Source organism: Eleutherodactylus coqui, chromosome 1 (genome assembly GCF_035609145.1).
Source record: "Eleutherodactylus coqui strain aEleCoq1 chromosome 1, aEleCoq1.hap1, whole genome shotgun sequence".
In the NCBI taxonomy this organism is placed as follows: domain Eukaryota; kingdom Metazoa; phylum Chordata; class Amphibia; order Anura; family Eleutherodactylidae; genus Eleutherodactylus; species Eleutherodactylus coqui.
The window spans coordinates 424,474,532-424,494,347 of record NC_089837.1 but is presented as its reverse complement, the minus strand read 5'-3'; positions in this window follow the sequence as shown (position 1 = coordinate 424,494,347).

Genomic DNA, 19,816 nt, shown 5'->3' with positions numbered 1-19,816 from the left:
AAGCAGCACTCAGGAACCTTCTTGATATAAAATTGCATTTTCCGATGTATCTTCATTGAGTCCACATAAAAGCAATGTTTCGACCAACGTGTGTGGTCTTTGTCAAGCTCAGTTACATAATGAAAAGACAAGCAGTAAATAGTAACACATATTCAATCTATGTCAAGCAACCTCTCCTCCTCCCCTCCTGAACTGCTGTGAGTAGTATTCAGCAGCCGGGGATTTAAAATCCCCGCCTGCTGAATACTACAGAAAGCAGTTCAGGAGAACTACCGGCCAGACACGGCTGAGCTCCGGCTGCAGCGGAAAGGTGAGTATACATTTTTTTTTTTACACATTTTAGGATGATTTTCAGGTAAGGGCTTATATTTTTAAGCCCTTCCCGAAAATTCATCCCGCGCTCGCCGGCAGCCCATTGCTTTCAATGGAGCCGGCTGTATTGATCTTTATGCTGACAGTGCGGGGGGGGGGGGGTCTCACTCTTGCCACTATTGTGGCTTAATAGTGAGACCTCGGAGCCCGAAATGCAGCCCTGCATGTTGCTCCTCACCTGCCCTATCCATTTCTGTGTTTTTTACATTACTTTGGTGATTTGCTAAGATTTTCACAAATGAAAACCTTAGCGGAGCACCAGTCATATACAAAAATGCTCGAGTCGCCCATTGACTTCAATGGGGTTCGTTACTTGAAACGAACTCTCGAGCATCACTGAAAGTTCGACTCGAGTAACGAGCACCCGAGCATTTTGGTGCTCGCTCATCTCTACTCATAACCCATATAATATAAAGGAGCCAGGAGTACAATGTGTAGCATCATACCACACCAATTTGGCATGTGTGTTGCCCCCATTCACACTTTTGTTATATCAACCACCTTCAATATGAATAAAGTATGCACAAAGCATAATAGTCCTGGAAAACTAGTTTTATTCCATACATCCTTGTTATACCACAGTAACAGTAAATAAAGTCACTAAGTACATACTATTGTTTTATCAAGCTCAAAAAGTGATCTAAAGCCACAATGATTGCCCCAGTGAACAGCGACAGCCATTCCCACTCCACATGTGATTAGAAATTTGTAATAGGCAACATTCCACACCTGTATGTCCTCCTCCTTTCAACCTGCATAAAAAAGAAGAAAAAAATGATTAAAATCAATACTGCAACAGATTGCACTACAAATTGCTTATTCCCATACATAATAGAGAAGGACGTCATAAAAAATATGTATATATACCTATTAGAAGTAAGAGACTCTGTTATATTCTGGGTTAAGCCCCCTAGGGTACAAGATGTCCAGCTCAAAGATCAATTTTCTCTCTCAGAGAGTAAATACTATTGTAGCGTGTTGTAGAGAAAGTTGAAGTGGTTGGAGTTAAAATGGATCTTTCTATTTTAGTCAGTGGGAACCGTCTGACCTGCAGCCTATCCGCACTTGACATTGACATTTTTCCCACACCTAGTGATGGCGTGGGAAAAACAAACATTAAAAAAAAAATTGTACTGCGCATGGCCGCCAGCGTGCGTCCGCTGTCATCCGCAGTACAGCAAAAGCAGGTATACGAGCGGGAATCCGCTACAGGAACCTGCATGCAGAATCCAGCTCTGCTGTGTGCACAGTCCTAAAAAGAGTTTCTCAGGATAATACAAAATGGATGCTGTTGGTGTAGACAGGGGAAATCTGTCTTAGGATGGGAGAACGCATGTGCAGCCCAGAGAAGACAGGTGGTGGGGATAGGAGTGTGGCCGCAGGTGTCTAACGTTTCACAGTTCCAGCCAGTGTACCAGCCCCCCCACCACCACCACCACCACCACCACCACCTGCTGCTCTACCCCCTTTCCCCTCAAAGTTGCACAGTTGCTCAGTGTACTGTTAGGGTCTGCCTCTGCCCATGCCACCCCTTCCTTAGTAATGCTGCAGCACCACTAATGGAAGAAGCATTTTGCTAAGGTTTCTTCTTCCTGTATGTGAGTTCAGCTTCATCTCATTGTTCCCAGGGCTTGTGTTTATTTAGGAATCCCAAAAGGAAATATATAGTTTTCCTGTTTTTTTATTATGTACTATGCAGGCAGTTTTAATAACTTAAAGGGTTTGTCCAGAAATTTAACAAAATGGCTTTGTGCAGAAAGTGAAAATGTGTCTCAGGATTGACAAATGCATCTCTGGACTAGAGCGACAAGTGGCGGAGACTAACATCATACTGTTCATTTCTGCCAACATTCTTTCCTGTGTAGAGCTGTATTCACCTGTTCTAGGACAAAGTTTTACACAGCCATGTTTTTCACTACCTGGACAACTTTAAAATGGGCTTTCAGAAGGGTTGTTGTTTGAGGAGGCCATGCTGGAGGATAGGATTGGAGAGAAGGACAAGCAGTACCTGCAGCTAGTGAAGGGGAAACTCTGTCACTCCTATGTTTGTAAAGACTTACTGTTTGCCAGAAAGTAGAGAAAGGAAGTTGTGCTAAAGTGCGGTGGATTATAACAAATATGTCTGGAATTGAACCGGGAACCTTCTGCACTCAGCCGATAGCTCCCACTACTGAGCCATCTAGCCTGTGGACAGTTTTTTTGCATGACTCTTAGCTATGTTTCCTGATCCCAGTTACCTAGTTCCTGTCTCCTGGTACTGACCCTGCCTCTGTCTTGATTGCACTTCCTATAAAAGCCTGGCCCTGCCACTCCCTCATTGCATAATTATTCTGATCCTCAGCACTGTTTGATCAAGCTCCACTTGATTGTTCCTTTGCCGTTTCTGCAAGACCTTCTGTTACTGACTTCTCGCTTCCCTTCTGACTATGCCATTCTTCTCATCCAGTTGTATAACAAACTGAGACCTCCTGATGCTGATTCCTAGATCTTCCTTGACTATGCTCCAGACCTGCATCTAATACGCCTGAGGCTCCAATGCAGTGCCTGAAATCGATACACAGCAGCTGCTACATGTACAGAGAAAACAAGGTGGGCTGCGCAGCATTACAAGACAGAGCTCCATCTCCATTGTTTTGCACTCTCTCTCTTGTTAGTGCTAGACAAGCAGCCAGGAGCAGTCAAAGCACTGAGCAGTGATTACAGCACAGAGAGGTGGCAGCTTTGTTTCAATAACACGCATACACTTTTTAACAACAGTTTTCTTGCTCAAAAGTTTTTTAAAAAAATACAAAACTTGCCTTGATCAGTGAAGGGCATAAAATAAAAAGACATTGAAGAATAGCTTTTTTCTGCATTTTCCCCATAATAAAAGTAAATCTAAATTAAATGCTAATATGTATGTGTCCAATAATGGTACATAAAACACAACTCAGTCAACAAAAAAGCAAACCCTCATACATTCGCGTTGACTTAAAAAGGCAAATGTTATTGCTGTTTGAAATGTCTTCAGGCAAAAATAAATATAAATTCTTCGGATCTCCTGAGCAAATACAACACCCAAATTTCCATCAGTGAAAAGGTTAAAGCATGATTACTTTAAAGGCCAGTTTCACACACAGAGGGAATTTATTAAGGGCGGCCTCATATGTCAGTATTTTTCATCAGTATTTTGTAAGCCAAAACCAGAAGTGGAACATTCTGAGAGAAAGTATAATAAAAAGATTTGCATTTCTTCTGTATTGTGAATGAACCCTATGCCTGGGTTTTCATCCACCAATCTTAATATGAATGCTGCTAGAGTAAGTCACACCGAATGTTGTATGAGAGGGCTTATTCAGACTGCTGTAGCTGCAACTACGCACACTGACACGGAGTTGTGCCTGAACGAGGGGAATCCCTTCCCCTTTGCCGGCAGTTTAAACTCCGCTCCAGAGAGCAGGAGTTTGAAAAAAGAGGCGGGAAGCCAGACGCTGCCTGATCTCTCCAGCACATAGTTTAACTACATGCTGGAAGGATAGGGCAGGTCCTATCTTTTCCCAGCCATACAAATCACGGTCGGGAGAAGAGGTGATGAAAACGAAACCACTGAAATCCAATAGCGAACAGTGGTTTTGTTTTGTCCTATTATACTGACAAACCCATGCTTGTCGCCTGAGAGATGCATGTTTCTTAACACATTTGGTGTATCTTAGGCTGTCCAAATGCAAAAAAAAAAAAAGAAATCTACACAAGCTATGAGCTGGAGTAGATTTCTGGTGTAATTTCTAATACAAATTATACTATAGTTAAACCTGTCTGGTCATTGGCCAGGGTGCATTTGATAAGCCCCTTTTCATAAGAAGTGCCATGCTTAGCATGAGATTGACAATAATTGCAAAGCATTGTGTAACAAATTGTCTGACTTTTTAAAGCCAATTTTACATTAATTAATTTCAATAACAGTTTACAGACAAAAGATAGATGATAAATATTAAATCACTGAGGATCCCTTGTGGTCATTAGTACACGTCCCAAGTCCCATGTACTTTTGCTCTCTCTCACCTACTTCCATAGGTCCCACAGAATTGCATGCAGTGCTAATGCCCATGCTTAACCCCTGTTCCATACAAACGTCCCCTCACTGCTGATGTGATAGTGAAGAGGAATAGCAGATTCAAGACCTGTTTACTAGCGATTAAAGGGGATCCTAGCAATGCAATATTCATCACCTATGCTAATTTCCAGAAATGGCAGCCTAAGCACCTAAATGCTCATTCATCCATGCAACATACCTAAAAAAATATGCTAGTGCTAGAATTGTGCTGTGCTGATGTGATGTATGAATTGTGGGTATGTGCATTAGGGACCTTTCACACATTAGGGCTCTTTCATATGAGCATATACGTATACACTATGATCTGATGCATTGGATTCCAATGCATCAGATCACATGGCCATATTCCCGCGGTGCAAAACACCCGGCCAGGAGCTTTTACGCCGGGCCGGAAAAATAGTCCTGGAACTATCTTTCTGGCCGGAGTATGTCGGCCGCTGCATGGGCTCCTATGGGAGCCCATGACAGCAGCAGGAGAACGGAGGTGGGAGGGAGTTAAGCAGTGTGACCGCTAGACTCCCTCCCGCTTCTCTCCTCCTCCCCTCTGGCTATTTGCAATGGGAGGGGCGGGATGGGCCGGAGGTAAACTCTGCCCCGTCCAGCCCCATCCTATTGCTGGCTGTAGACAAGGTGCGGGAAGGGGGCAGGAGCTAAGCTCTGCCCTCAACCCGACCTCTCCCATCGTAAACAGTCGGAGGGGAGGAAAGAGGAGGTGAGCCAGTGAGGGGGAGGGAAGGGGGAGACACCCAAGCTGTCTCCCCACGCCCAGCAGCATTGCAGCCTCGGTGTATATGCACCAGGGCTGTGGTGTCTGAACGGGTGCACAAACATTAGATTTGTGCATCCATTCACATGTTTTTACGGTGCCAGCGTGCCGTGTGAAAGAGCTCTTCCGATGCAAGATGCACAGCAATCCATGGGTTACCTGCAGATTTTGATGTGGAATTCAAAATGGCTTAAAACCTGCCTGTAGTTCTGCATCAAAATCCATAGATAGACCTACAGATTTTGGCATGGAATTCCGTAGTTGCAGAAAATTCCTTTACAACTATTCTGCTAGGTTAGCCACTAACATGAAGAAACCTCTAGCATTTTTATTGTGTAAGCACCAGTAGAACTGAAACAATTGAATGTTAAAAGTTCAGATCAATCAGTTTAAGTGATGTGACTGTGCTAGTGTTAATTTGTTTAAGTGACTTTTATATTGTTCATTAAATTGGTAACACTCAATCTAAGCTTTTTCTGGAATTGAAATCAATGAATGAAATGATGTTCTGGAAAAAAAAGTGTGTGTAGTTACATTCAACTTACTTATTTGGCTTTCGAATTGCATCACATTTTAAATCTAGACCCTTCTCATTTTTTAAAATGGATTGTTTACTACATGTTGTACACATTTTCTGCCAGTATTTTCATTTTATTCTTCATCAATTAAAAGTGAACATTTTATTTTTCTTCGCAGCGTTTTGATTTACTCAATCATAATCCCTCATCCCAGTCATACAACCATTCAGAATTGCTTCTTGTCTCCTTTCCCATGCTTCCTCACCTGCACCATTTGATTCCTTTCATTACATAATTGAATTCATTAGAGCATTAGCCATCTATTTTTATAATGAATACTTCAAAATATGCAGCTAAACATGTACTCATTAAATAGTCAGCTGTGGTAAACTGGATCTACAATTTATTCTGTGATTAGAAACATTATTGATTTAAGGATAGAAACATCACAAATTCTTTTGGTAATTATTTTAATCTGTCTGTTATCCCTTGTGTTAGTGTTACTCCTACTAGTACTGCTCCACTTCCATCAACAACACACCAAATTAATGTAAAAAGAATATTCTTGCAATAGCTAACACAATTAAAAAGGCTGAAAACAGCAAAACGCTAAAATGGTGTTAAAAGTTCACTAAGATAAAATCATTCAAATATCTTTGTAAATATTAGTAGCAAATGCTTTTTCCATATGTGGTTCAAATATATAATCTGCACTGCCATGACAAACTAACTTTCCCTGTGTAATAGATTAAATGCTGTGGAGACCCCTAAACAGTCAAAATCTCAGGCACCCCTGTGCAAATTATCTCCTGATACATGTTTAATTTTACAAACAATTTTAATTACACAAAACAAACATTAGCAAATGTTAATGTTGTTAAACAAATTATCGTATTATGTAAGTAAACAAAATGCATTCCATATTTTCAAACAATATTAGACAATATTACTACATCAAAATAAAAAAACGTAATTTTAATAAACCAGCAATACTTTCCTCCTTTTTTCTTTGTGGATTTTTAAGGATATCTTGTAAATTAAAATGTGTTGGGACATCATATTCAGTGGCCATAAAGGCAAGTGAGTTGAGTCATTCTTTCAGGAGTTTTTAACTTCACCAGCAGTGTTTGTGCACCATGAGACACCTATGAATTCTTTACGTCATCATAAGATTTAGTTAGGATTGGTAATTTCACCACATTTGCAAAAAATGAGTTTGTATGATCATGATGCTGGCACTGTTTAACCCCTTAATGACGCAGCCCTTTTTTTTTCATTTTCGTTTTTTCCTCCCCCCTTTAAAAAAATCATAACTCGTTTATTTATCCATCGACGTCACTGTATGAAGGCTTGTTATTTGTGGGATGAGTTGTAGTTTTAATGGTGCTATTTAAAGTACCATATAATGTACTCAAAAATGTTTAAAAAATTATAAGTGGAGTAAAATGGAAAAAAAACAACATTCCGCCATCTTACAGTGCATCTTGTTTCTACGGCACAAACACTGCAACAAAAATGATAACTTTATTCTATGGGTCAGTACAATTGCTATGATACCAAACTTGTATAGTTTTTTTTTTTCACTATACTACTTTTTTTCAGACATTTAATTTTTTTCAATTATTTTCTGCCAATATTTTGTGCGCGCAATAACTTTTTTATTTTTCCGTCGACTTAGTAGATCAAGGGCTCATTTTTTGTGGGATGTCCTGTAGTTTCAGATAGTAGCAATTCTGAATACATATGACTTTTTGATCGCTTTTTATTGCGCTTTTTCTGGGAGACAGGGTAACTGAAAAAGTGCATTTCTAGTGTTCTTTTTTTTTTTTTCAGATGATGTTCACCGTGCGGGAAAAATAATGTGCTACTTTGATACATCGGACTTTTATGGACGCGGCAATACCAAATATGTATTTTTATTTTATGATTTAGATATTTTAATAATAGATATAGGAAAAGGGGGCTTATTTAAACTTTTATAACTTTTTTTTTTTTTACAGTGAATAAAACTTTATTGATTTTTTTTTTTTACTTGACTTTAAAGTCCCCTTGGGGGACATCAACCAGCGATGCTTTGATCGCTCCTGCAGTATGACGTAATGCTATAGCATTACGTCATACTGCCATTTGACAGGCAGTCTATCAAGCCACTCCACGGGGATGGATTGATAGGCAGTCTGCTAAGGCAGCCCTGAGGCCTTTCAAAAGGCCCCCGGCTGCCACGACACCTGCATGTCTCCCCCAATCTCACCGCGGACCCCCGAACATCCTTCGGGGAATTTAAATGCCGCTGTCATAATTGACAGCGGCATCTAAAGATTTAATAGCCGCAATCAGCCGAACGGCCGATCGCGGCTATTGCCCGCAAGTGTCAGGTGTAGTAAACAGCTGACGCCCGCGCTGTATGCAGAGAGGCCGCCCCACGACCTCTCTGCATACATACCCCGACGTAAATGTACGTCCTCGAGCGGGAAGGGGTTAATAAGCTTTGAAATCTTCTAAATGTGATATAAAAACTTGAAATGAACCATTTCATCTGCAAACTCAAAGTCCTTGGGATAATTCTTTCTAAATCTTTGGGCAACTTCTTTATTTTGGTGTCTGTCCTTGATGCAAACTCAATGAGGAACTCAAAGAATATGCTACTAAACAATGCGAAAGCTTTGCTCATAACTTATCCAATATTGGTAGGTAAATTACATAGTTGAACTTTTCTTGGAGCACAACCTCTTCCGCTTCATCACGTTCGCGATATCTTTTTCTTAAGCGCTCACGCCTGCTTTCATCAGTGTACCCACACATAATTCTTCTCATTTGCCTTCCTCTTGTAGTCATCAAACATTTCTCTCTATGATGAGCAATATTCTCAGGAAATCGAAAGCAGTTTGAAGTTATAGTGGTCTTTTTTGTAGGGACTTGCTTACTGCATTGATCCAGTCAAGCCCAGAAGCCTGCCATGATGAGATTCCTTCTTTCACAGAAAATTTAGCAGAAATTTGCCCTCATGGATTGTCTCTGGTTTCTGATTCTTAACCTCTTTACCAATAACCTGTAAAGCCTCCTGGAAGCTGCTGTAGCCTTGGGGTAATGCCTTGGTTCCATTGGTCCTTGCACATTACCTTCTGCCAGTCACTATTTTTAAAACTAGTGCAGATCTTTGCTGATGTTCGTCATTTTTGTCCTCAATATATTTGAGCATAACCGTCTAACGGTAGGTTGAAGCCAAGAAACAGTTGTACATTGCTTGCATGAGCCTGAAGAATGATATCACTCCAACATAACTTTTTATAGCACATACTCGAACCAAATTGAGCAAGTGTATTGTGCATGGAATGTAGTGTGCGAGCTGATTTATGTATTTATAGAACATTGTATCACACTGACATGTTTTCTGCACTGTCTTTCAGATTTTTGGTGACAATGCAGCATTTGTTTAAGAAGGTCAAAACAATGGTGGCAAGTACTTCCCCAATGTGGTTTCCTATGTAGATAAATGTGAGAAAAGATTATTCAACTTTACCATCTGACACTCCAACATATTTAAGCACTACAGTCAGTTAGTCAATGTGAGATAAGTCTGGTGTCAAATCAACTCTCAGAGAAAAGTATATGTCTTCCTGGATTTAATTTCCCCTAACTTCAATTACTTCTTTGAAAATTGTGAAAGACAAGTAGGAGGGTTTTCTTTTACCTTGATTACCATATTTTGCTAAATGAGAACATAGAAAAGGGTCAGATTCCACGATTAACTCTAACCTTCCAAGGTTGTTGTCATTATGTTTTTCTTGACTTTTCAAAGAGTTGTTGATTTGACCATGCGTGCCTTGTCTACTGATCAGTATCTCTACACTTGCCTGATGCGCTGCACTGTCCTTGTGCATTTTCATTCACTACAAGTTATTCTTCCATTTAGAAAACCAATCTGAAAATTGAGTTTGGTCTTCATGTGTTTCACCAAATAGAATGCATGGCAAACAGTAACATTTCTTCTGGAGGGAGAGTACATTGACATTCATTTTTGATTTGTTCACCACTCACATGTTTTCAAAAGATTATGCAATGGGAAAACTATATTTTACAATCTTCATCGTGCTGTGTGCTTGAAGCCAAAAAATCACAATCAAAATGTTGATATTCCATTGCTACTCTATTACACCAAAATGTTAGGAGGAGACTTGCGGTTGCTGGAGGTGGCACGCGGTGGTATGCCCGAGACGGGGGCCGTTGAGGTGTCCCCTGGGGGTCACCTGGTTGGGTTGGCGTCGGGTCTGGGGTCGTGCGTGGGGTCTGCGGCGCTGCTGGGCAAGGCCTCTGCGGCCGGGCTCGGAGTTCCCCTGTTAGGGGGTACGGACGGAGGAAGGCTGGTCTATATGCATTACCGTCCAGCGTGTCACCAAGTCCCGCCCCGACCTAGGTGGGGCTTTTGGTATTTAGCTCCACAGACACTGTGAGTCCCTGCCAGTGTTTGCTTGTTCTCCAGCTAACACCTGCTCTGGTTTCTCTCCCAGTCCGCTGACCCAGTTTTGCACTGACTTGGATTTAGTCTGTTCCTTGTTTGTTCCTTGTTGGTTACTAGGCTCTCTAGACCGCTGTTATTGGTACATTTTGTCTCTCTGTTAGTTGGTCTCTCTTGTCCTTGCCCTGGGGGTTCCCATCAGTGCAGAGTAGGGACTGCCGCCCAGTTGTCACCCTGGGGTTTAGCCTAGGGGGCAAGTAGGTAGGCACAGGGAAGAGGGTTGGTTGTTAGGGACTTCCAGTCTTCCGTTCCTGACCGACCATAACAGAAACACTGGCCATGCAAAGATTCGGGGCTGAAGGTGAACCCTGAGTATCTGCGCACTATGGAGACTTTTACAGCAGTCATAAATCAGGTCCAGGATTTGACTGAGGTGGTACAGGACTTGTTGGCTCGTCTCTCACACCAGGAACAGACGGTGGTGGGGTCTTCAGCAATGGTATCACGAGTACCCAAACCCATTTGTGAACCTAAGGAGACTTTACCTGACCTTTTTTCCAGTGACCGTAAGGCATTTTTTGCATTCCATGAGGGTTGCAAACTACATTTTAGTTTGTGCCCACATTTCTCTGGGTCAGAACATCAGAGGGTTGGAATTGGGATTTCCAGACTATGAGGGGACCCACAGAAGTGGGCCTTTTCATTACCATCAGATACCCCTTCTCATCAGTCGGTGGATGCCTTTTTCTCCACCTGAGGTCAGATATACGATTAACCTGATCGTGCAGGTTATGTGGTTTCTAATTATTGAGCCTGCGTCAGGGTAAGAGGACGGCTGAGGATTTTTGTTCACAATTCCAACAGTTTTGTGTAGACTCAGGGTGGAATGATTGGGCCTTAAAGGACCTCTTTTTGACCAGACTCTCTGGGTCAGCAAAAGACTTGCTGTTGGGTCACCCGGAGCCTAAGACATTAGAAACGGCAATTACGTTAGCTATACGGGTTGAGAAGATGGAACTGGGATACATGGCAGCACCGAAGCGCCGGGCCTTCCGACAAAGAAACAGGTTGTGCTTCTACTGCGGGGACCCTGGACATCTTGTTGCCACCTGTGTCCTGTGATGGCAGTAGGAAAACTTCCTCTCCCAGGCGATCTCCGGAAGGATCGCCTAGGAGCTCAGGTACTTCTGGATTTTTCCAAGTTGCTTCTCCCTTGATCCATTCTGTTGGGTTCCTGCCTCATTTCTGTTCATGCTTTTGTCGACTAGGGGGCGGCAGTTAATTTTGTGAATTTTGAGTTTGTTAAGTCTATAGCTTCAGAGTTGTGAGATTTAAATCCCAATTTACAGGTCTCTGGAATTGATGCCACCCCACTGGCGGCAGGGTTCATAAAGAAGGTTACACTGGAATTCAGGTTCTCAGTGGGACCTTTACATTCAGAAATTTGTACATTTTTGGTGATGGAAGGCCTATCGGTTGATGTCGTGTTGGGGTTACCGTGGTTGCAACTACATAACCCCGTTATTGATTGGGCCAGCGTCCGAGTTGATACAGTGGGGTACGGGATGCCCTGTTCATGAACCATGTACAGACTCCAGAAATTACGTACTTTCCCAAGTGTTGGAATACAATTATTTGCCGAATTATCTTGAAAATGGTATCAGGATTAGAGATGAGCGAGCATACTCGTCCAAGCTTAATGCTTGTTCGAGTATTAGGGTGCTCGAGATGCTCGTTACTCGAGACGAGCACCACGCAGTACTCGTCTCGATTAAACGACCACTGACCATTGAAAGCAATGGGCTGCCGGCGAGTGCGGGATGAATTTTCGGGAAGGGCTTAAAAATATAAGCCCTTACCTGAAAATCATCCTAAAATGTGTAAAAAAAAATAAAATTTATACTCACCTTTCCGCTGCAGCCGGAGTTCAGCCGCGTCTGGCCGGCAGTTCTCCTGAACTGTTGTGAGTAGTATTCAGCAGCCGGGGATTTTAAATCCCCGCCTGCTGAATGAGCTGCCTCTGATTGGTCACAGCCTCACCAATCAGAGGCAGCTCTCACTCACACCCATTCATGAATTCATGAATGGGTGAGTGAGTGCTGCCTCTGATTGGCTCAGCGCTCAGCTGTGGCAGAGGAGAACAATCTTTATGCTGACAGTGCAGGGGGGGATCTCACTCTTGCCACTATTGTGGCTTAATAGTGAGACCTCGGAGCCCGAAATGCAGCCCTGCATGTTGCTCCTCGCCTGCCCTATCCATTTCTGTGTTTTTTACATGACTTTGGTGATTTGCTAAGATTTTCACAAATGAAAACCTTAGCGGAGCACCAGTCATATACAAAAATGCTCGAGTCGCCCATTGACTTCAATGGGGTTCGTTACTCGAAACGAACTCTCGAGCATCACTGAAAGTTCGACTCGAGTAATGAGCACTCGAGCATTTTGGTGCTCGCTCATCTCTAATCAGGATGTTGCAGGAGTCACTGCAGTATCCTTTTATTGTGCTGTTTTTATGACATTTAGGCCTTAGTCACACGGGCGCATCGGCACCCGTACACCGGCGCCGATGCGCCCGTCTGACTGTCAGTGAGAAGACGGACGTACCTGCAGACGGCCATCTCTTTGCAGCGCTGGAGGAAAGAACATGTGACCGGCTCCATTGCCGGTCATGTGTTCTTTCCTCCAGCGCTTCAGAGAGACGGCCGTCTGCAGGTACGTCCGTCTTCTCACTGACAGTCAGACGGGCGCATCGGCGCCGGTGTACGGGTGCCGATGCGCCCGTGTGACTAAGGCCTTATACCACATCTGAGAATTCCAAGGTGTTTACGCCAAAAATGATTTCTCAAACCTGAGAACTTCATTTTGTGGCCAAAATCTATATAATCTTATATCTTGTATATGTAACATTTGTATAATCTTTCCCATATCTATATGTTGGTCACACCTTTCCTGTATTCTCAATAAAACTACGGTGTCGGGTGTCTGGTTCTCCAGAACCCCATTACCATTACCTTGATTCAGATCTCTTGTCTGAGTTTTTGGTTAACAGCTAAGTCACTTGTGACTATTATATCTATTTTACCTGATTTAGGTGTACTTCTTTAAAATTTCTCCAACAGGCCCAAAAAATAGTTCTGGAACTATCTTTTGGGCGGGAATACATCAGCTGCTGCATGCGCTCCTATGGGAGCCCATGGAGCAGCTGGAGGTGGAAGGGAGTTTAGCAGCATGGCTGCTAAACTCCCTCCCTCTGCTCTCCTCCCCCATGCAGGCTCACCTCTGCTCTCTTTCCCACTCGTTATTTGCAATGAGAGGCGGCGGGGCTCCCACCCTCTTCCCATCCCTTGTCCATAACCATCAATGGGAGGAGCCAGGCAGGACGGCACTTAGCTTCACGCCCACCCCCTCCTTTTGCAAAGAACAAGCGGGGAGGAGAGCAGAGGAGAGCCTGCGATGGGGAGGGAGGGGAAAGGGGCGACGGCATGGTGACCTCGGCACATATGCAGCAACAAATATACTTGTGTTCTGTATACTTGTTCTACACACTATATAGGACTCAGTAGGTTGTAAATACAAAATCTTGACTTTGGAGGGTGTCTGTTATTGAGTGCTAAAAATTTTAATCTTAACCGAAGCAAGACAAGTGCATAGACTGAGCTTATTTTCAAGCAGAATGTATATTTTTTTGGTGGATGAAATATATAATCATTACTCAGAGCATAAAATATGAAATCATTCAGAACCAAGGAATACATTTTCGCTTAATCAGTTTTCATTGCTGTAACCTTATTTCATAAAATAATAATAGTAATACAACCAAAACTATAAATACATATGCCATCCCAGTGCTCAATTATTCCTTTGTAGTTATTCACTGGACACACACAGAACTAACAGAAAAAAAACACGAGCAACTCTAACAAAGCATAAACAGCACCATCCAAAGTCTACAATAGAGAGGCTAATTCTCCCTTGTAAAGAGGAAGGATGAGGCCTTGTGGACATAATAAGCCTAGACTATAAACAAATACAAACACTGCAAGAGTAAACAGAAGACATCTCAGCTACATAAAGCAGTAACTCTAGCAGACAGAAACAACGCAGCACTGAAGGCACATTCCTGTAATGTAGACGTTATACAACACATGAAAAACACAGACACCATTAGGCAATCATAGGCCAAGAAGGAGCTCCATGGTAGGCATGCCTTTGACCTCAGTCGGGATGAGGTTGACAAAACTGACTTGGGGGTAACCGCTTCAGGGAAACAGAGAGGTTCATGATTACCATACAGGATCAAGTCATAAACACAAAACACTACAGAAAACACATCTTAAGGGCACAGTCAGATGAGCGTTTCTTTTTGCACACCTATGTGAGCAAAAAAAAGTGTGTCTATTAGAACCATTGTTCCCTATGGCACTGGTCAGATGTCAGTCTTTTACAGGCGCAAAATATGCGCACCTGCAAAAATAGGACATCTATGACTCTAATGCGGAGCATGGACCTAACCGGTGTGCATAAAGAATCCCCGCGAGGAGTCCCCTCATCACTGAACACTGTGACAGCACTGTCACAGTATTCAGTGATGAGGGCAAACCCCGCAGGGGTTAAAGAATCTCCTGCTACAGCTGTGGCAGAGGACCGTAATGCTACCCCTTGCTTTCAATGGAACTGCCTCAGCTGGCCCCTTGAAAGCAATGAGCTGCAGGCAACCCCCACAGTGATTTTCGGGGAAGGGCTTTAAATATAAGCCCTTCCCTGAAAATAAGCCCAAGCTGACAAAAAAAAAAAATAATACATCACCTAGCGCTCAGGCACGGCTACTTTCTGCGGCTCCCCGGCAGTACTTCTTCTGTATTCTGGTGGCCAGGGATTTAAAAATCCCTCCCTCCAGAAAGCACTGCCTCTGATTGGTTGAGCACTGTAACCAGTCAGAGGCCATGCTCAGCCATTGTAATACAGTTGAGTGTGGCCTCTGATTGGTCACAGCTCTTTCTGGAGGTGGGGATTTTTAAATGAACACTGATTGAAGTGAACAAGCAGAAGCTGCTTAAAGTACAGCAAACAAAAAAAGAATATTGAAATAAAACTGTGAAAACTTGGATTGCTAACTGGCACAGCAAAGTATCTAGTTTCGGGAAAAAATTGATTGATTGATTGAAGATCTGGCTAAGGTTAATAACTGGCAGACATTAAAGTGGTATAGAGTGGAAAGAGAGAAGTGAAGAGCAAGGGAAAATGTAGCAAAGGAGGGTATCTAAACTGATTAATCAATCAAGTAGATAACACTGCAACCTTGTGTCTAATACTTTATGAAATAGTTACTGGCCAAAACATATTAACCTCCTATCCCTAGATTATAATATGGTGCCCCTATATAATACAAAAGGTAATAATAATAATAATAATAATAATAATTGAAAACCAATAGGCTAGTTCCACACATACAAACAGAAAGAGATAGGTAAAATCCTCTAATAAAAAACATTAAAGAAAACAAAGGAAAAGAGTGATTTAACCCCAGATGATGTGAGGTTTAAATTCTATATATTATTGGGATTCTGTCTTGAAATATACCTTACCACGCAATTGCCTAAAATGTAACCTCAAAATTATGTTCAGGATGTTTAGTATGCATGTGTTTGGCAAGAGGCTTCTCCCTCCTGTTTTCTATTTCTTCAATATGCTCCAGTGTGTGTCTTCAAAATTTGTGATGGGTTTTTCCTATATGTATTGTAATAGACAAGGGCTCGTACATAAGTGTATGATCACTGTAGTTTTGAAATGAGAAAATACCTAATTTTAATATTCCACACTTGCAGCTACATTGGAAAATACCTTGGATGGATATATGTATCAACATGTCCTAGAATTTTCACAGTGGAACCTGTCACAAGGCCTATGCAGAGGAGTATATAAGGGCTATGAACCTAATAGTCTCCCAAATATATTTCCCTGTGGAATGTAATATTGGGATATCTGCAAATAAGGTCACTTGCTCTAGGATCCAATTGACTAATTCTTAGTAATGATTTGACATATGTATAGCAGGGACTGCTAAGTCAGAGGTGCCAATAATTCTGAAAAGGTCCTCCTCTTCTTGTATTTGGTGGGGCCTCAATAGTATCTCCCCATGTCATGCAGAGTTGTACAGATGTAGCAGCACCAACCATAACAACTGACATGCTATGTTAGTTGAAAAGGATCACTATGTGCTGCTACACTATTTGCATAGCCCAGCAACTGCTCAGTCATTTAAATGGCCAGCCATGCTCTGCAAATAGCACAGCCATACCATCTCTGTAGCATGCTAAGAGTTTATACTTTAGCTCTGCTAAGTCTTTAGGACTCTGTCAAATCTCTGCTGGGAAAGCTCCCTGTTCTAAACTGTCCCTTGGGTTGTCCAATTCCCAATTGAAGTCCACGAGAGATGTAGTATTGTAATTCATCCTTGAATGCTGTCCCTTCAGAATGCCACATTTACATGAAGTAAAATGATGACTGTTCCAATGGAGTAGGCTATTCCAAGCAGTGGGTTTTCTGTAAAACATAGTGGCTTGGTTTCCCATTTTTAGCAAGAAAACACAACTCCTCCTTGTTACATTCAGAAGTTAAAAGTAAAGTGATTTGTGTATTAATGCTATTAGTACATGCACACTGACTGATCAGTGTAGAAGAGGGGGAGAAAGGAAGAGTGGCTGATGGTGTGGAGGAAGAAGCATTTTTCTCTGATAAAATATATTACAATGTTTCTTACATTTGCTTATACTATTGATTCATAAATAAGTTTAGTTACTCTGTAAATACTTCCTGTTACTGTGCAAATAAAATTTGATTGTTTTTAGGGCATAGTGGGGCAAACTTACTAATACTGTCTAATGGGTAAACTGTGCAAACAGTCTTAAAATGCAGTACATTATCAGTTCAATTTGTTAATAACAACAAATAGCCCAAATCATTAGGTTCATTTTTAAACTTATGTTTTATTTTAGTAGTTTATAAAACAGATTTAGGATGACTAAGAGTACACCTTGTCTATTAGTATCACTTTAAAAAAGTGAAGATAGGTGCTCTGTATGAGAGAAGATATGGTAGTGAAATCCCTAGATCCCTAATACTGTAGAATAGAATCAGGGGCATGGCTAAAGGCTCATAGTTCCAGGTGCAAAACTTCTGCTTGCCCTCCATATGCCCTATCTTGTTACAGAGTAGGAACCATTCTATTTTCTGTCTGACCCCTGCCGTAACCCAACAGCAGAGCAAGCGCAGAGTAGTGCTGTGTGTAAAATCTGTAAGCTCTGTCTTCTAATCTTATTGATTAGCCGGAGGTGAGATGCGGGGTGGCAGATGATATTAGTGATAAGAAGGGCCCCGTAGCTTAGGTGTCAGGTCGTAGCTCTGATCCTGCAACCACTATAGTTACTCCACTGAATACAATATTGATCATCCTAACTTGTGTGGTTGCAGTCCACATTTCCATTATACATATATTTATTAGGGGTGACTAATAGAGATGAGCGAGCACCAAAATGCTCGGGTGCTCGTTACTCGGGACGAAATTTTAGCAATGCTCGAGGGTTCGTTTCGAATAACGAACCCCATTGAAGTCAATGGGCGACCCGAGCATTTTTGTATTTCGCCGATGCTCGCTAAGGTTTCCATGTGTGAAAATCTGGGCAATTCAAGAAAGTGATGGGAACGACACAGCAACGGATAGGGCAGGCGAGGGGCTACATGTTGGGCTGCATCTCAAGTTCACAGGTCCCACTATTAAGCCACAATACCGGCAAGAGTGGGCCCCCCCCCCTCCCAACAACTTTTACTTCTGAAAAGCCCTCATTAGCATGGCATACCTTAGCTAAGCACCACACTACCTCCAACAAAGCACAATCACTGCCTGCATGACACTCTGCTGCCACTTCTCCTGGGTTACATGCTGCCCAACCCCCCTCCCCCCTGCACGACGCAGTGTCCACAGCGCACACCAAACTGTCCCTGCGCAGCCTTCAGCTGCCCTCATGCCACACCACCCTCATGTCTATTTATAAGTGCGTCTGCCATGAGGAGGAACTGCAGGCACACACTGCAGAGGGTTGGCACGGCTAGGCAGCGACCCTCTTTAAAAGTGGTGGGGCGATAGCCCACAATGCTGTACAGAAGTAATGAGAAATATAATCCTGTGCCACCGCCATCAGGAGCTGCACACGTGGGCATAGCAATGGGGAACCTATGTGCCACACACTATTCATTCTGTCAAGGTGTCTGCATGCCCCAGTCAGACTGGTAATATGTACCTTAGCAGTAACCGCATTGGTGGTAATGTGGTGGTGACTGCGGACCTAGTAGCGCGGTTTTATTTTGTTGGTTTTCGGAATGTGGCCAGGATTAAGTGGGCTGTGGCGGGGGGATGGTGGGGGGGCTCTCTTGTTGTGTCGGTAAAGGTGAAATTCTTGGACTGCCACCAGACGAACCAATGCAAAGGCATTTGCCAAGAGTGTTTTCATTGTTGGAGGAGGAGGGGGATGTTTTTGAGGCACTATGTGTCCTCTCCACGTGTCCGTGGTTATATGCACCTTAACAGTAACCGCGTTGGTGGTAATGTGGTGGTGACTGCGGACTTAGTAGCGCGGTTTTATTTTGTTGGTTTTCGGAATGTGGCCAGGATTAAGTGGGCCGTGGCGGGGGATGTTTTTGAGGCACTACGTGTCCTCTCCACGTGTCCGTGGTTATATGCACCTTAACAGTAACCGCGTTGGTGGGAAATGGCCTCGCCGCCATCATGTCTTTGGGAAGCCTCTGTTTCCACACCCCAGAGACATACCATTAGCAGCGGTATAGGCAGAGCCCATAATTCGTAACATTTCAGCCGTAGCATTAGGACAGGCCCCACTAACATATCACTAGCAGCATTATAGGGGGAGCACAGTATTAGTTCCATTTCAGTAATAGTAGCACTCAAGACAGGCCCCAGTAACAATTCCGAAGCAGCAGTATAGTGGGAGCGCAGTCTTCGTTCCATTTCAGTAATAGTAGCACTCAAGACAGGCACCAGTAACAATTCCGAAGCAGCAGTATAGTGGGAGCGCAGTCTTCGTTCCATTTCAGTAATAGTAGCACTCAAGACAGGCCCCAGTAACAATTCCGAAGCAGCAGTATAGGAGGAGCATAGTCTTAGTTCCATTTAAGTAATAGTAGCAGCCTACACAGGCACCAGGAACAATTCCGAAGCAGCAGTATAGTGGGAGCGCAGTCTTCGTTCCATTTCAGTAATAGTAGCACTCAAGACAGGCCCCAGTAACAATTCCGAAGCAGCAGTATAGTGGGAGCGCAGTCTTCGTTCCATTTCAGTAATAGTAGCACTCAAGACAGGCCCCAGTAACAATTCCGAAGCAGCAGTATAGGAGGAGCATAGTCTTAGTTCCATTTAAGTAATAGTAGCAGCCTACACAGGCCCCAGGAACAATTCCAAAGCAGCAGTATAGTGTGAGCGCAGTCTTCGTTCCATTTCAGTAATAGTAGCACTCAAGATAGGCCCCAGTAACAATTCCGAAGCAGCAGTATAGTGGGAGCGCAGTCTTCCTTCCATTTCAGTAATAGTAGCACTCAAG